We start from the raw sequence: 13,775 nt of genomic DNA, 5'->3' as shown, positions 1-13,775 counted from the left end.
AATTAAACAACCTGATGCTGAACCTCAAGCTTCTAGAAAAAGAAGACCAAGACAACCCCAAAGCTCATACAAGGGAGGAAATTATAAAGATCAGAGGAGAAATCAATGCAATGGAGACTAAGAGAACGATACAAAAAATCAATGAAGCCAAGAGTTGGTTCTTCGAAAGAATCAACAAAATTGACAAACCTTTAGCCAACCTTGTCAGAAAAAGGAAAGAAAAGGCCCAAATCCATGCAATTAAGAATGAAAAGGGTGAAATGACAACAGACCCAGCAGAAATCCAGAGGATCATCAATACCTACTTCCAGAACCTATACGCCAATAAGATGGAAAACACAGAAGAAATGGACAGATTCCTAGATACATATGAATTACCAAAGTTGAACGAAGAAGACCTAAAAATTCTGAACAACCCAATATCAACCAGTGAAATTGAAAATGTAATTTAAAACTTATCAACTAAGAAAAGCCTGGGCTCTGATGGCTTCACTGCTGAATTCTACAAGACATTTAGAGAGGAACTGCTGCCACTACTGTTTAAACTCTTCAGTGAAATTGAAAGGGAAGCAATACTCCCAAATTCATTCCTGGAAGCAAGCATCACCTTGATCCCTAAAGCAGAGAAAGACCCGACTGAAAAAGAGAACTATAGGCCAATCTCACTAATGAACATAGATGCAAAAATCCTTAGTAAGATAATGGCAAACAGAATGCAGAAGATCATCAAGAAGATCATACACCCTGATCAAGTGGGAGTCATCCCAGGGATGCAGGGATGGTTCAATATATGCAAATCAATCAATGTAATACACTATATCAATAGAGCCAAGGACAAAGACCATATGATTATCTTCATAACACAGAAAAAGCATTTGACAAAATCCAACATGCATTTATGATAAAAACCTACAAAAAATTGGAATAGATGGTCTCTACCTCAAACTGATAGAAGCCATCTATGAAAAACCAACAACCAGTATCATACTAAACGGTCAAAAACTGAAATCCTTCACACTAAAATCAGGAACAAGACAAGGATGTCCACTATCACCACTCTTGTTTAATATAGTTCTGGAAACATTAGCCACGGCAATTAGACAAGAGAAAGAAATAAAAGGAATAAAGATAGGAAATGAAGAAGTCAAATTGTCATTATTTGCAGATGACATGATACTCTATATAGAAGACCCCAAGAACTCCACCAAAAGTCTTCTAGACTTAATAACCAAATTCAGTCAAGTAGCTGGTTACAAGGTCAACACACAAAAATCAATAGCTTTCCTCTACACCAATGACAGACTCACTGAGACAGAAATAGGGCAAATAATTCCTTTCACAATAGCATCCAAAAAACTGAAATACCTAGGAATCATCCTAATGAAAGAAATCAAAGACCTCTTCTCTGAAAACTATGGCACTCTGAAAAGAGAGTGAAGATGATATCAGAAAATGGACAGACATCCCCTGCTCCTGGGTAGGAAGGATTAATATAGTGAAAATGGCCATACTTCCAAAACTGCTATATAGATTTAATGCAATTCCAATTGAGATCCCAGCAGCATACTTCATAGACCTTCAGAAAACAATCCAAAAATTCATTTGGAGCAAGAAGAGACCCAGAATAGCAAAAGCAATTCTAGGTAACAGAGACATGGCAGGGGGTATCACAATCCCCAACCTGCAACTATACTACAAAGCTACTGTGATTAAAACAGCATAGTACTGGCAAAGAAACAGACCTGAGGACCAGGGGAACAGATTAGAAGATGCAGAAACAACGCCAGACACACTCAGCCATCTCATCTTTGACAAAGGAGCCAAACACCCTCACTGGAGGAAAGATAGCCTCTTTAATAAATGGTGCTGGAAAAATTGGGCTTCAACTTGCCAAAGATTAAAACTAGACCTGTATCTCTCACCATGCACTCAACTAAAATCAAAATGGATTAAAGATTTAAATATTAAAATAGAAACTCTGAACCAGTTGGAACAGAGGTTAGGTAGAACCCTTGAAGACATCGGTGTAGGAAAAGATTTTATGAACAAAACCTCAGTTGCCCGTGAACTAGCACAAACAATCAACAAATGGGATCTCTTCTTATTAAATGGCTTCTACACAGCAAGAGAAACCACCAGCAGTGTGAAGAGACAATCCACAATGTGGGAAAAAATCTTCACCTGCTCTTCCTAAGACAAAGGTCTACTATCTCGAATCTATAAAGAACTTAAAAAGATCAGACCTCCCAAATTTAAAGACCCAATCAAAAAATGGGCAGCTGAAATGAACAGACATTTCTCAGATAAAGAAGTAGAAATAGCAAATAAATATATGAAAAAATGTTCAACATCACTGGTCATTCCAGAGATGCAAATGAAAACAACGCTGAGATTCCACTTCACTCCAGAAAGAATGGCTGCTATCATGAAATCAACCAATAACAAATGCTGGCGGGGCTGTGGGGAAAGAGGAAGCCTGCTCCACTGCTGGTGGGAGTGTAGACAGGTGCAAGCACTGTGGAAATCAGTATGGAGATACCTCAAAGAACTAGGACTGGAAGTCCCATTTGACCCCGCTATTCCACTGCTGGGGATCTTCCCCAAAGAATTAAAAGAATCATGCCACAGTGATATATGTGCACCCATGTTCATAGCAGCGGAGTCTGTACTAGCTAAAACTTGGAAACAGCCCAAATGCCCATCAACTGGAGACTGGATCAAGAAAATGTGGTTTTTTTATAAAATGGAGTACTACTCAGCCATAAAAAATGAGAAATTAGAGACATTTCTAGCTAAGTGGATGCACATTGAGGCAATACTCTTAAGTGAAATAAATAGGACACACATGTGTAAATACCGAATAGTTTCTCTGGTGTGAGAAACTGAAAGTGTAAATAAGGACTAAATGTATAATAGGTAATGTGAAATAGGAAGAAAAGGGGCAAAGGGGAAGGAAGTGGGAGGGCTAGGGGAAAGGATAGAAGGGAATGAGTTTAATATGAGAAAATGGAAAAATAGGAACAAAATCTTTGTAAATAGGGAGGACTGGAGGGGTTGAAGGCAGGGCTGGGCAAGGGTGAAAAATAAGAACCAAGAGAGACTATGTAAAGGTGCAAATTTCCAATGATGAATGTCATTATATTGTATACCTAAAATGTACCAATGATTAGAATGAATAATCGATAATGTATAATATGAAGAAATGGTCCAAAGGGGTAGGGGTAGTGGGAGGGGCAGGGGAAAGGAAAGAAGGGAAAGGAAAGAAGGGAAAGGAAAAATGCTGAGAAGTGGAAAAAATGGAAATAAAGTCTTTGTAAATAGGGAAGGGTCGAGGGGGTGAAGGGAGGGCTAGGAATGGGGAAAAAATAAGAATCAAGATGCATTATGTAAAGGTACAATTCCCAATGAGAAATGTAATTGTGTTGTATACCTACAATGTACCAATAAAAGAATTTAGTACAAAAAATGTAAAGAAACAGTATTTTAAGATTAATATGGTCAATTGGAAAAGGTCATTAGTTTTTTAGCAAATTGGGTAACTTATACGAAATGGACCAATTCCCAGAAACACAAAACTACCAGGACCGAGTCATGGAGAAATAGAAAATTGTAACAGGTCTGTAACAAGTAAAGCAATTGAAGCAGTGCTTAAAAAAATCTCTCAGTGAAGGGCTGGGGATATAGCTCAGTGGCGGAGCACTTGCCCAGTATGTGCTAGGCTCTGGGTTCTAATCCCTAGCACCCCACAAAGAAATAAAATAAATCTCCCATCCTGGGCCACATAGTTTCACTGGTGAATTCTACCAGGTATTTAAAGAAGAGTTAACATCAACCCTTCTCCAGTTCTTCCAAAAAATTAAGGAAAACATTCTTCCTCACTATTTTATGAGGCCAGTATTATCTTGACACTAAAACCAAATAGACACCATGAAGAAAGAAAACTACAGACCAATCAATATCCCCTGTGAATACTGGTGCAAAAATCCTCAACTGAAAACTAACACAGAATTCAACAGCACACTGAAAGAATTATACACCAAGACAAAGTGTTATTCCTGGAATGTAGGGATGATTCAACATTAAAAATAATCAACAATGTAACAAATCACAACAATAGAATGAAGGAAAATACCACATGATCATCTCAACTGGTTTATAAAAAAGCATTTGATAAAATTCAACTCACTTTCATGATAAAAGCAATAAACCAGAAAGAGAAGGAAATTTTCTCAATTTAATAAAGACCATATATGAAAACCCCATAGCTATCATTACACTCCATGGTGAAAGGCTTAAGTTTTCCCCTAAGGTCAAGAACAAGACAAAGATGCATTTACCTGCCACTTCTAATCAATATATACTGGAAGATGTAGCAAGAAAAGAAAAGAGAAAAAAAGAAAAGAAAAGACATCCAAATTAGAAAGGAGAAAGTACAAAGATACCTATTTGCAGATGACATGATCTTATATATAGAATCCTAATAATTCAAGAAAAGAAAACCTGTTGGAATAAACTTAATGAAGAAAAAGAAAACCTGTTAGTTAATAAGCAAATGTGACAAAATTACAGAATACAAAATCAACATACCAAAATCAAGTGGATTTATGTACTCTAACAATAAAGAACCCAAATAGGAAATTATGGAAACAACTCCATTTGCAGTAATGTGAAAAAAAAATTAACGTGTACACTGAAAACTACAAATTACTGGTGAAACAATCACAGAGCTAAATGTCAAGACATATGTGCGCATAGATCAGATTTACTATTATTAAAATGGCAAAATTATCCATAGTGATCTATACATTCAAGGCAAATTCTATCAAAATGTCATTGATTTTTTTTCAATTTGACTTTGTTTTTTAAGAAATAGAAAAACTCATATGTAATCTCTATTTGGAATTCCAAATAGCAAAACAATCTTGAGAAGAACATAGTCTTCTAAGCAAAACGAAGACTTCTTGATTTCAAAATTTAATATAAAACTAGAATAATCAAAACGTGAGGTACTGGCAGAACGACAGATAATTAGGCCAATGGAATAGAATAGAGAGCCCAGAAATAAACTCTGCATCACGGACAAATGGTTTTTAACCAGCGTACTTAGAGCCCTGGGTGGAGAAGAGGCAGTCATTTCAGCAAATGGCGTGGAACAACTGAGCTGCCACGTGCAGAGGAATAAAGCTGGCCCCACCACACATGTCACACATGTCAAAACTGGCTCAAAAGTACACCAAGATCTAAATGTAAGCAGTAAAACTATGCAACTCTTAGAAGAGACCAGGGAGAAAACGTCACCGCATTGGGTTTGGTAGTGATTTGTATGAAGGGTATATGACTCCGAAATCTCAGGATACGGAAGTAAAACTACATACACTGTACTTCATCAAAACTTAACCTCACTCTCCTTCCAGGAACAGGTCAGTGTGGCTCTTGCCATACTTCTAAACACTGGGGGAAGTTAGATATTCTTCTTCCTGCTTCATGAAAGAGGAAATGAGGACCCCATAAAGGAAAGACACTTGCTAAATCCCTCAGAAGTGAGGCCTGCCTGAAGTCAGTAATGCCAACCCAGCCCACAGCTCCAGTAGTTTATTCCACAGTGCCCTTTCTGGAGAGAGTTAGAGAAATATTCAGCGCTTAGAGAGGCCAGAAATACCATGAATACATCCTCCAGTCACACTCGAGTGCAGGAGAGAAACTGATTCCTGTCGGCTCCCTGGGCCACGTTCCTGTCTGTCTCTCTGTCTGTCCTTGACTTTCTCTCTCCTTCCCCACCCACCCACTCTCTCTTACCTCTCTCTCTCCCTTCCTCCCCACCTTTGGCTTATGAAAAAACCCTACTTCACATCAACAAGAGAGGAGTATTTGTCACTTACCCAGAGCTGAGGGAGAACCGTTGGGTGGTGGCTGTGAGATGAAGTGTCGAGCAGATTTCTGGAAAAGGTGGGAAGAAAGTTCCCTCCGGGATTCCTCAAGGCTTGGACCCTAAAGGCAGTCAAGGTGAGCTGGTATTGAGGATCTGAGGTGTTGGGAGTTCCTAGAGCACAGGAGAGGGGGCAGCAGTTGGCTGTTGGGGAGGCAGTTGGAGAAAGTTCCAGGGAAGTTCCAGGGAGGGGCTCTTAGGTAGTGTGGGAGAGAATAGGGAAAGGATGGGTGGGTTTTCTGGCATTTCTCCTCCCAAGGATTCTAAGGAAAAGAGTGGACACTGCAGAGACAATTCTGTTCCCATTCCTCCTATCTTTCAAGGTACCCGGTGAGGCGGGCAGAGGGACACTAGAGATGCATGAAAAGAAAGCTGTGGGCACATGCAATGGGACACAGACACCGTCCATGGAGACAGCATCCAGAGATAGGTGCCTAGCATTGGACTGTGTAATGCAGAAGACCTATAGCCACGGCCAGTGGAGGGAGGTCTGGCAGTCTTCCTCAGAGTTCCCAATGGGGAGGTGGTGGGGACTTGAAGCCTTCCTCTTCCCCAACCAGTGTGGCCTGGAGCCAGCAGAAGAATGGAGAAGAAGGGTAACACTCGGTGCAATCCAAGGTCAGCCCGGTCAGCCCAGACTCAGGTTTCCACAGGGTTGTTTCAGTTGCCATTGCTAGGACAAAATACCTGATACCCCTGACTGAAAGGAGAGATTTAATTTGGCTCACAGTTTGGGAGGGTTCGATCTATGCATGCCTGGTTCCAAGGCAGAAAGGGCATGGTAGAAGGTCCTGGAGGAGGAAAGCTGCTCACCCCATGGCAACCAGGAAGCCGAGAAGAAAAGGAGGAACCAGGAATGGAGAGGCACCCTTCCTGGTCATGCTCCTAGGGCCTGCATTTTCCAACCAGGCCCCATCTTGAACAGCACATTTACCTATGAATTCATCAGTGAGTGAATCTCCCCTGATGAGTGTGGCGCCCCCATGATCCCATGTCCTTGCAAAAGCCCCAGTGGGTTTATGTTCTGTCTTTACTGAGGTCTGACAGCTGGGAGGCCTTGCTGGAGACCCTGCCCCTCCCATCCTTGGCAGATTCCTGGAGATGGCAAACAACTTTCTTGTAAACAAGTTCTTTCTTTCTTTCTTTCTTTCTTTCTTTCTTTCTTTCTTTCTTTCTTTCTTTCTTTCTTCCTTCCTTCCTTCCTTCCTTCCTTCCTTTTTCTCTCTCTCTTAAAATCTCACTATGTTGCCCAGGCTGGTCTCCACTGATGAGCTCAAGCAATCCTCCTGCCTCAGCCTCCCAAGTAGTTGGGTCTACAGACACACACCACAACACCCAGCTAATGAACATACCTTTCCTGTGCAAACCAACCAAGTCACACCCCCAAGTACCTTCTGGATCTTCTCTTACAGGACAACCCAATGCTCCCCCTGCCCCATACCACACAAGGTCAGGTACCAGACAGCTAGAGTCCCCCTCTCTGCTCCAGAGCTCACCGACCTTATTCAGATATCTGAGCCTGAGCTTGCAAAATTGCTTTTCCTGCCCCCTTCCTGCCTCTTGCTCTTTGCACATGTGAACTGACCCAGCTGTTTCCCTGTGTGGCCCTGCGCAGCATGGTGTGTCCCCTCCTCTCACAACTGTGGCAACACTTCTTTTTCCAATGGCATTGGTCTGTGTCGTCTCTCAGTCATTGCTAGGAATTAACCCCCACGAGGACAATGGAGGCAGAGGGTGTAGTTTTCTTCCAGGGTAAGGATTCAGGAAGGCTCTGCCACTGGGACAGGAGAAAAGCATGTCACGTGCAAAGTCACTGAGGCCCAGAAGGACATGCAGCTTCTGGCCTGGGAGCAGGAAGGAGCTGCTGGAGGGCTGAGCACAAGGGGCCAAGTGGGCCGGGGTGGAACAGAAAATCTCAAGGGCAGCACGAGATGCTGCCTGTGGCACTGTCACTCAGTGTCACACATCTCCAAGAGCTGCACGGAAGGTGAGGAGATGCTACAGGTGGGGAACCAGGCCTGGTGGGGAGTGTCAGAGATAGCATCTGACTCGTGTACCTGTCTTCCTGCCGCCAGTCCTTCTCATCCACTGCTTGGTGTGGGCTTTGTGAGATTAACAAGGTCAAGGTGAATGGACAGAGATCCTTCAGGCTGCCCCCAACATTCCTGGCCAGGGAGACTCCGGGAAGAGAGACCAGACGGACAAGCCAGGCACAGAGGGCTCTGATTTCTGGGGTTGGACACCCACTCAGGGTCTGAATCCTGGGGCTACCGCTGCTGGCCCTGGTCCAGCTTATGCTCTAGACCAGTTTGCAGTGGGCACACTGGCCTGCACGTCATGATGTCACCAGGTGACGAGGAAGGTGAAGGGTGAGCCCAGTGCTCGCCACATGATATGCTTGCTTCTCTCTTTTCCCCTTGAGCCAGGAAAAGTCCTAGATCTGATGAGAACAGACAGATACATACCACCAAGACTGCAAGATGCCCCAGGTGTGACGGCTCATGACTGTAATTCCAGCACTGAGGAGGCTGAGGCAGGAGGATCAAGAGTTCAAGGACAGCCTGGGCTACATAGCTAGACTCTGACTCCAAAAACCAAAACAAAACAAACAAATAAACCCTGCAAGATAAGCGCTGGAAATACACCTCAGTGGTAGAGCACTTGCCTAACATGGCTGATGCCCTGGGTTCCATCCTTAGCACCACACACACACACACACACACACACACACACACGCACGCAGAGCTGCAACGTGGCCCCCATGGGTGACACAGGGCCTGTGGGTGACAGCTCAACAATGGCTTCTCGTTCCTAAAATCCCTGGCAACAGGATCCTAGGGGCTGTCGATCTGCCAACATCAGCCTCCATCATCTGGCCACATGAGGTCCAGGCCCTGTCACTTTCCTGCAGCTCCTTCAGCAGAACAAACAGCTGTCCTACCAGGCTTCAGGGGTGCAGCCGATCCTCAGGTGTCCCGAGCCCCTCTGCAGAAAAGAGAGGCTGGAGCCGGACAGTCTCCACCTCTGCTCTCTGCCTCCGGGTACCCTGCTCCCCCGGAGGACTCCCCCTGTGTCACTGCAGCTGACAATGACAGTGTTCATTTGCTGTGCACTCACTGTGTGCCAAAAAGTGTGTGAACTCACATAACCTGCACTGTTTCACTTCCTCCTCTTGCAGCCCCGAGTCCTGGGTGCTCTCATCCCCACTTTACAGCAGAAGCCTGGTGTGGTTGAAGACTATCCAAGGCCACACAGCTAGTGACCAGGAGACTCGGATCCTGGATCCTGGATCCTAAGCCACATCTGCTGCGTTCCAGGCCTATGTTCTCATGGCCCACTCCAGGACACCTTGGGCCACTCCCTCCAAAGGCTGTGGACACAAATGCCCCTTCACTGCTGTGAACTCTATTCCTTGGATTCACAGGTCATCCAAACTGCAATGGCCAGAGGACACCGTGGTCTTGGACTCTGACTTTCATCCTGTTCCATTTGTTCATTTACTCACCAGTCAGCAGATGTTCCTGGGGTCCTCTTCAGGCTGGATGCCCCCAATCTCTGAGGCTACATGGCCTCAATGAGCAACTGGGGGGAAAAAATGGTCTCAACAGGGTCTGCATGGACTGGTCCCTTTTGCAAGAGGTGATGGATGTAGCTGCCAGTTCCATTTAAACATCCCCTGGGCCCAGCCACGTGCCAGGATACATACAGCATAGTATTTGCCTCTGAGGTTTAATGAGAAAGACAGGCATTTACGCAACAATAAAACACAAGAGCTATGATAAAGGAATAGGTAAATAGTAGGGAAGCTTGAGAGATGAGAAGATTTTGCAATGGGGGAGATGTTTGCAATGCATCTTGGGGTCTGTGTACTCTTTGTTCCTTGAGGGGAGCTAGAACTCATGCATCAAATCCATCAGGGCCTGCCTGAGTCCCAAGCCCCACCGCCCAACACTGTGGCAGTGGGAATTCCAGAGTGTGAACCCTGGGGACACAGCCAGACTGTCGTATTCCTCATTGTTTGACTTTGCCTGCATGGGTGCCGCCTCCCTGAGCAGGCCACTCACATATTCCTTGGCAGCTACTCACATTAGTAGAGGCCCCTGGGAGAACCCCCTTCTGAGGTCCTCGAGCTCCCCAGGCTGATGCCTCTTGATAGTGAGACTGTCTCCCTTTGCTCACCAAGTTGCCTACCAGATAAGCAGAATCCACAGGCCTTGGATTATAAACAAATGAAACTGAGGCCTTCCCCAGGGGTCCCTTGAAGGACCTTCTCCCCTGCAGGGAAGCCAGATGTCACCCCACTAGTTCCCTCCCAGGTGTCTGTGTCAGGAACATAGGGCCGAGGAAAGATGCCAGGCCCTTTCTGCCAGTTGTGCCCGGATTGGCGAGGATGTGAGCTCACTAGATTGAGCTGCTCTTGCTTCTCTCCAAGCCAGGAGGCAATACTGTAACTTGCCTTTTGGCCTGTTTGTTTCTAATGAGAATACCATATCTCTTACATCATATCATAACATTTCATGGTATTATAACAGCCTGTCATGATAACTCATATCATATCTCTATGTAGGGCTATGTGGTTTGTTCTTCCTTTTTGAAATCAGGAAATAAATTTAAAACAGACTGCTACGGGTTTAAACGTAAAATGTCCCCCAAAAGTCTCCCTGTGTTAAGAAGCGAGGCTTTTAGAAGGTGACTGGATCATGGGGTGCTAGACTCATTGGCAGATTCATCCATTGGTGAGTTCACATGTAAATGGGGTGTGAGGAAGAGGCAGGTCACTGGGGACAGGACCTGGAAAGGTGTATTCTTGTCCCTGCTCCTCCCTTTTCTCTCTGCTTCCCGATTGCCATGGGTTGAGCAGCTTTCCTCTGCCACACCCTTCCATCACGCTGTTTCTGACTTGGAACTAGACATCCATGGACAGAAACCCCAAAACCATGAGCCAAATTAAACCCCTCCTCCTTTAAGTTGTGGGTGGTGGGTATTTTGTCCCAGCAATAGGAAAGGTAATGCACAGACCAAAGAGACTTTTATTTCCTGATTGGATTTTGGCACCAAGCACTGCACATTGTGGACACTCAGAAAATGTTTACTGAGTCACTGGCTGGCTGGTGGGAGCTCCTGGAGAGTTCCTGCTTTTCCCTCTGGTCAGGAGCCTTCAGGCCAGATCCCCAGTGTCAATGATGCCACTAGTACAAAGTTGAAAAGCTCCCTTGAAATACTGAAGTCACATGTGAAAATATGCACTGGTTTTTGTTTTCCTGACCAGCCAGAGAGCTGTCCTGTGTAGTGTTGAAGAAATGGTCAAAACACATATACATTGGCTCCTCTTCGACAGCCATGTGAGAAGGAAAAGGTGCTGTAAGTGAATGATGGCTTGATCGCTTTGTGTTTGCTTAAAGCTGTCATTGATATATGTGTCTACTAAAAGATAGGTTTCAAAAAAGTAAAACCACCACTCCCATACCAATATACAGCTAACACATATTAAAAAATTTTAGTTGACTCCTTAATAATGAAAAGATTTGTAAGGTCTTCAAACCAGTCCAAAAGGTGATCCAAGGAATGGACTCATGGATAGATCAGGGACATTGAAATGAACATGCAATTGGTGACTACACTGGTTTCTTCTGCAGAGGGTGAGGGGACTTCCATTGGACCTCTGCCAGGCAGAGTTTTTTACATGTCTCTAGACAAGAATCTTGGCTAGAACTCATGGCAATCCTCCTGCCTCAGCCTTCTGAGTGTTGGGATTGTAGGCGTGTACCACCACACCCAGCTTTCTGCCCTTGTGTTTCTGTCCACCAGCCATTCTGCAATAGTTGCAGCTTTTCTTAGAGGCAGGCTGTCTGTCTGGCATCCAGGTCTTCACATGTGTGACCTCTCCTCTGAATGGGACACCCACAGCCTTGACCCCCTTCCCTGACCTGCCTGGTTCCTTCTTAACCTTCCTGTCTGCTTCTCCCAAGTCACTTCTTTAGCAAGATCATCTTGATCCTGTGACTGTACTCATCAAGATCAAGGGCCCCGTGTGGTGGTGCATACCTGTAATCCCAGCACTTGGGAGGCTGAGGCAGGAGGATCACCATGAGTCTGGACCACATAGTGAGACCCTGTCTGAGAAAAAACTAAATCAAGATAGTGCCCCCCTGTCCCCTGGGGGCCTCTGTCTGTCCCGCTTTCTGGGCTCTGAGACCCTGTGGGCAAGGAGGGGTCTCTTCCACCATAGCACCTGCAGTGACCAGAGAGGCCTGGCTCAGGGCAGTCTGAGGAAGTGGGCCCTGAATGTGGAGAAATGACTGGTGGGCACAGAAAGGCCCCTGCAGCTGAGGCAAAGCTGAGAAAGTGGCCACAGCCCCCTCCCACAGTGACACGTCCTCCGGCCCTAGGCAGGACCTGTGGTCTCTTCTCCTCCCCAGCTCTCTGAGCCTGTGCCTTGGGTCAGATGAACCTGGCCCAGGCACTGGCCCTTCCGGGGAGTCAGCTGACCCTTTCCAGGGCTCCCGGCCAGCTCTGGGAGGAGGAGTCATGTGACCACTTAGGCATGCATGACAGGCTCCCTGGAGTGTTGCTTTGGGGTGACCTTGCATCAAGAGGGGCCCTGCTCCGTTTTTGCTTGTGCGGCTGGGCCTGGGGGTAGTGGAGAGGGGAAGGCCGGGGGGAGACAGGGACCCCCCACACACAGATACTTGGCCTGGATCCCTGAGCCCGGGTTACGTAACACCTGAGGGGACCTAGGCTCCCCTGTCACCCACACCTTCTCCCTTTCTGTGGAGCACTTCACAGCCACAGCTGCCTCTCAGAGAAGGGCTATTTTGGGAGCTGTTTTCATTTGACCTATATTAAGCACAGTCACAAGGCAGAGGCAGGGTGCAGGAGCAGGGTGGCCTGCTGGCTCTTCGTCCCTTTTTTAGTGTCAAGGGTGAGGCAACCAGGTGAGCCAGGGCCCAAGGCTCTGCAGCTGAGACTGAGTGGCCCAGGCCTCTCTCACCAGGGCATCCAGTGACCCCAGAGAGCCCCAGGCTTTGGGCAGTCTTCCTTTCTCTAGGACAGCCCCAGACCTCCACCCCATTTCCCACTTCTGATTTTCTTGCCCTGCACAGGACAGGGAGGGACTTCCATTCCCTCAAGGCCTAGAAGCTACGCGGACTGGGCAGGTTGAGGTCAGAGCCTGTGAAAGGGAATTAGCAGCGTTGCAATGGCCAGCAGGACTCTGGCCTCTCCCCTGGGAATCCCCTTTCCTGAGCTCATCATTAAACCCCATGACCAGCAGGTGGCGAGAAAGGGCCGCCGGGAGCGTCCCTGCCTGTCCCACAACTTTGAGGGCCTGTAGATACAATGACAAGGTAAATGATTACCTGCCTCAGTACCCCTTCTGCCTCTTCAACCGCGGTACCTGGCTTTTGTCCCTTGAACTTCTTTCTGTAGTCTCCCTAGAGGCAGCTATCCCTTCCCAGGGTCCTAACGTCTCTCTCCAGACTGCTGATCCCAAACCCCACATCTCTGGTGCCTCCTGTTTCCTTCGAGTCAAGCCCATGTGTCCAGTTGTCCCACGGATGTCACATTCAGAACTCCCAACAGGGCCTTGCCCGCACTGTCCACGCCTAAACCGGCCCCGCCCCCAGGATGCCGGGTCCTCCCGCCTGTTCCACACTTTCCGCACCTTAAAAGGGCAGGACAAGGACTCTTCTAGCCAGCGAGGGAAATCCGGAAGTCACTTTCCTTTACACCGGCCAGAAAAGACTGCGGCCCGGGGCTAGGCTTTGGGGTAAGGTTGGCCTGCTGCCGAATTGACCACGTGACTGCCACTGCTGGCGGAGAAGGCTCTCGGTTGCTGGTGCAGGGGGTG

At 46.4% G+C, this 13,775-nt stretch overlaps 1 protein-coding gene across 10 annotated transcripts in view; it reads right to left on the bottom strand.

Annotated features, from left to right (window-relative positions):
• Pebp4 (phosphatidylethanolamine binding protein 4) overlaps positions 1–13,716 on the bottom strand; it is a 211,338-nt gene extending 197,622 nt beyond the window's left edge. For 8 of the 10 annotated variants that reach the window (XR_015453371.1, XR_015453375.1, XR_015453369.1 and 5 more), the window contains exon 1: positions 5,880–13,716. The gene's annotated coding sequence lies outside the window, so the exon portion shown is untranslated. The remainder of the gene's footprint in view (positions 1–5,879) is intronic. The other 2 variants (XR_015453372.1, XR_015453378.1) reach the window with 1 other exon arrangement.
• Positions 13,717–13,775: the final 59 nt, after the last annotated feature.

This window comes from Heterocephalus glaber, unplaced genomic scaffold, assembly GCF_053883595.1.
Source record: "Heterocephalus glaber isolate CG9 unplaced genomic scaffold, H.glaber_assembly_v1.0 deba00001460, whole genome shotgun sequence".
NCBI lineage: Eukaryota > Metazoa > Chordata > Mammalia > Rodentia > Bathyergidae > Heterocephalus > Heterocephalus glaber.
This window is presented reverse-complemented; position numbering and strand designations above follow the sequence as displayed.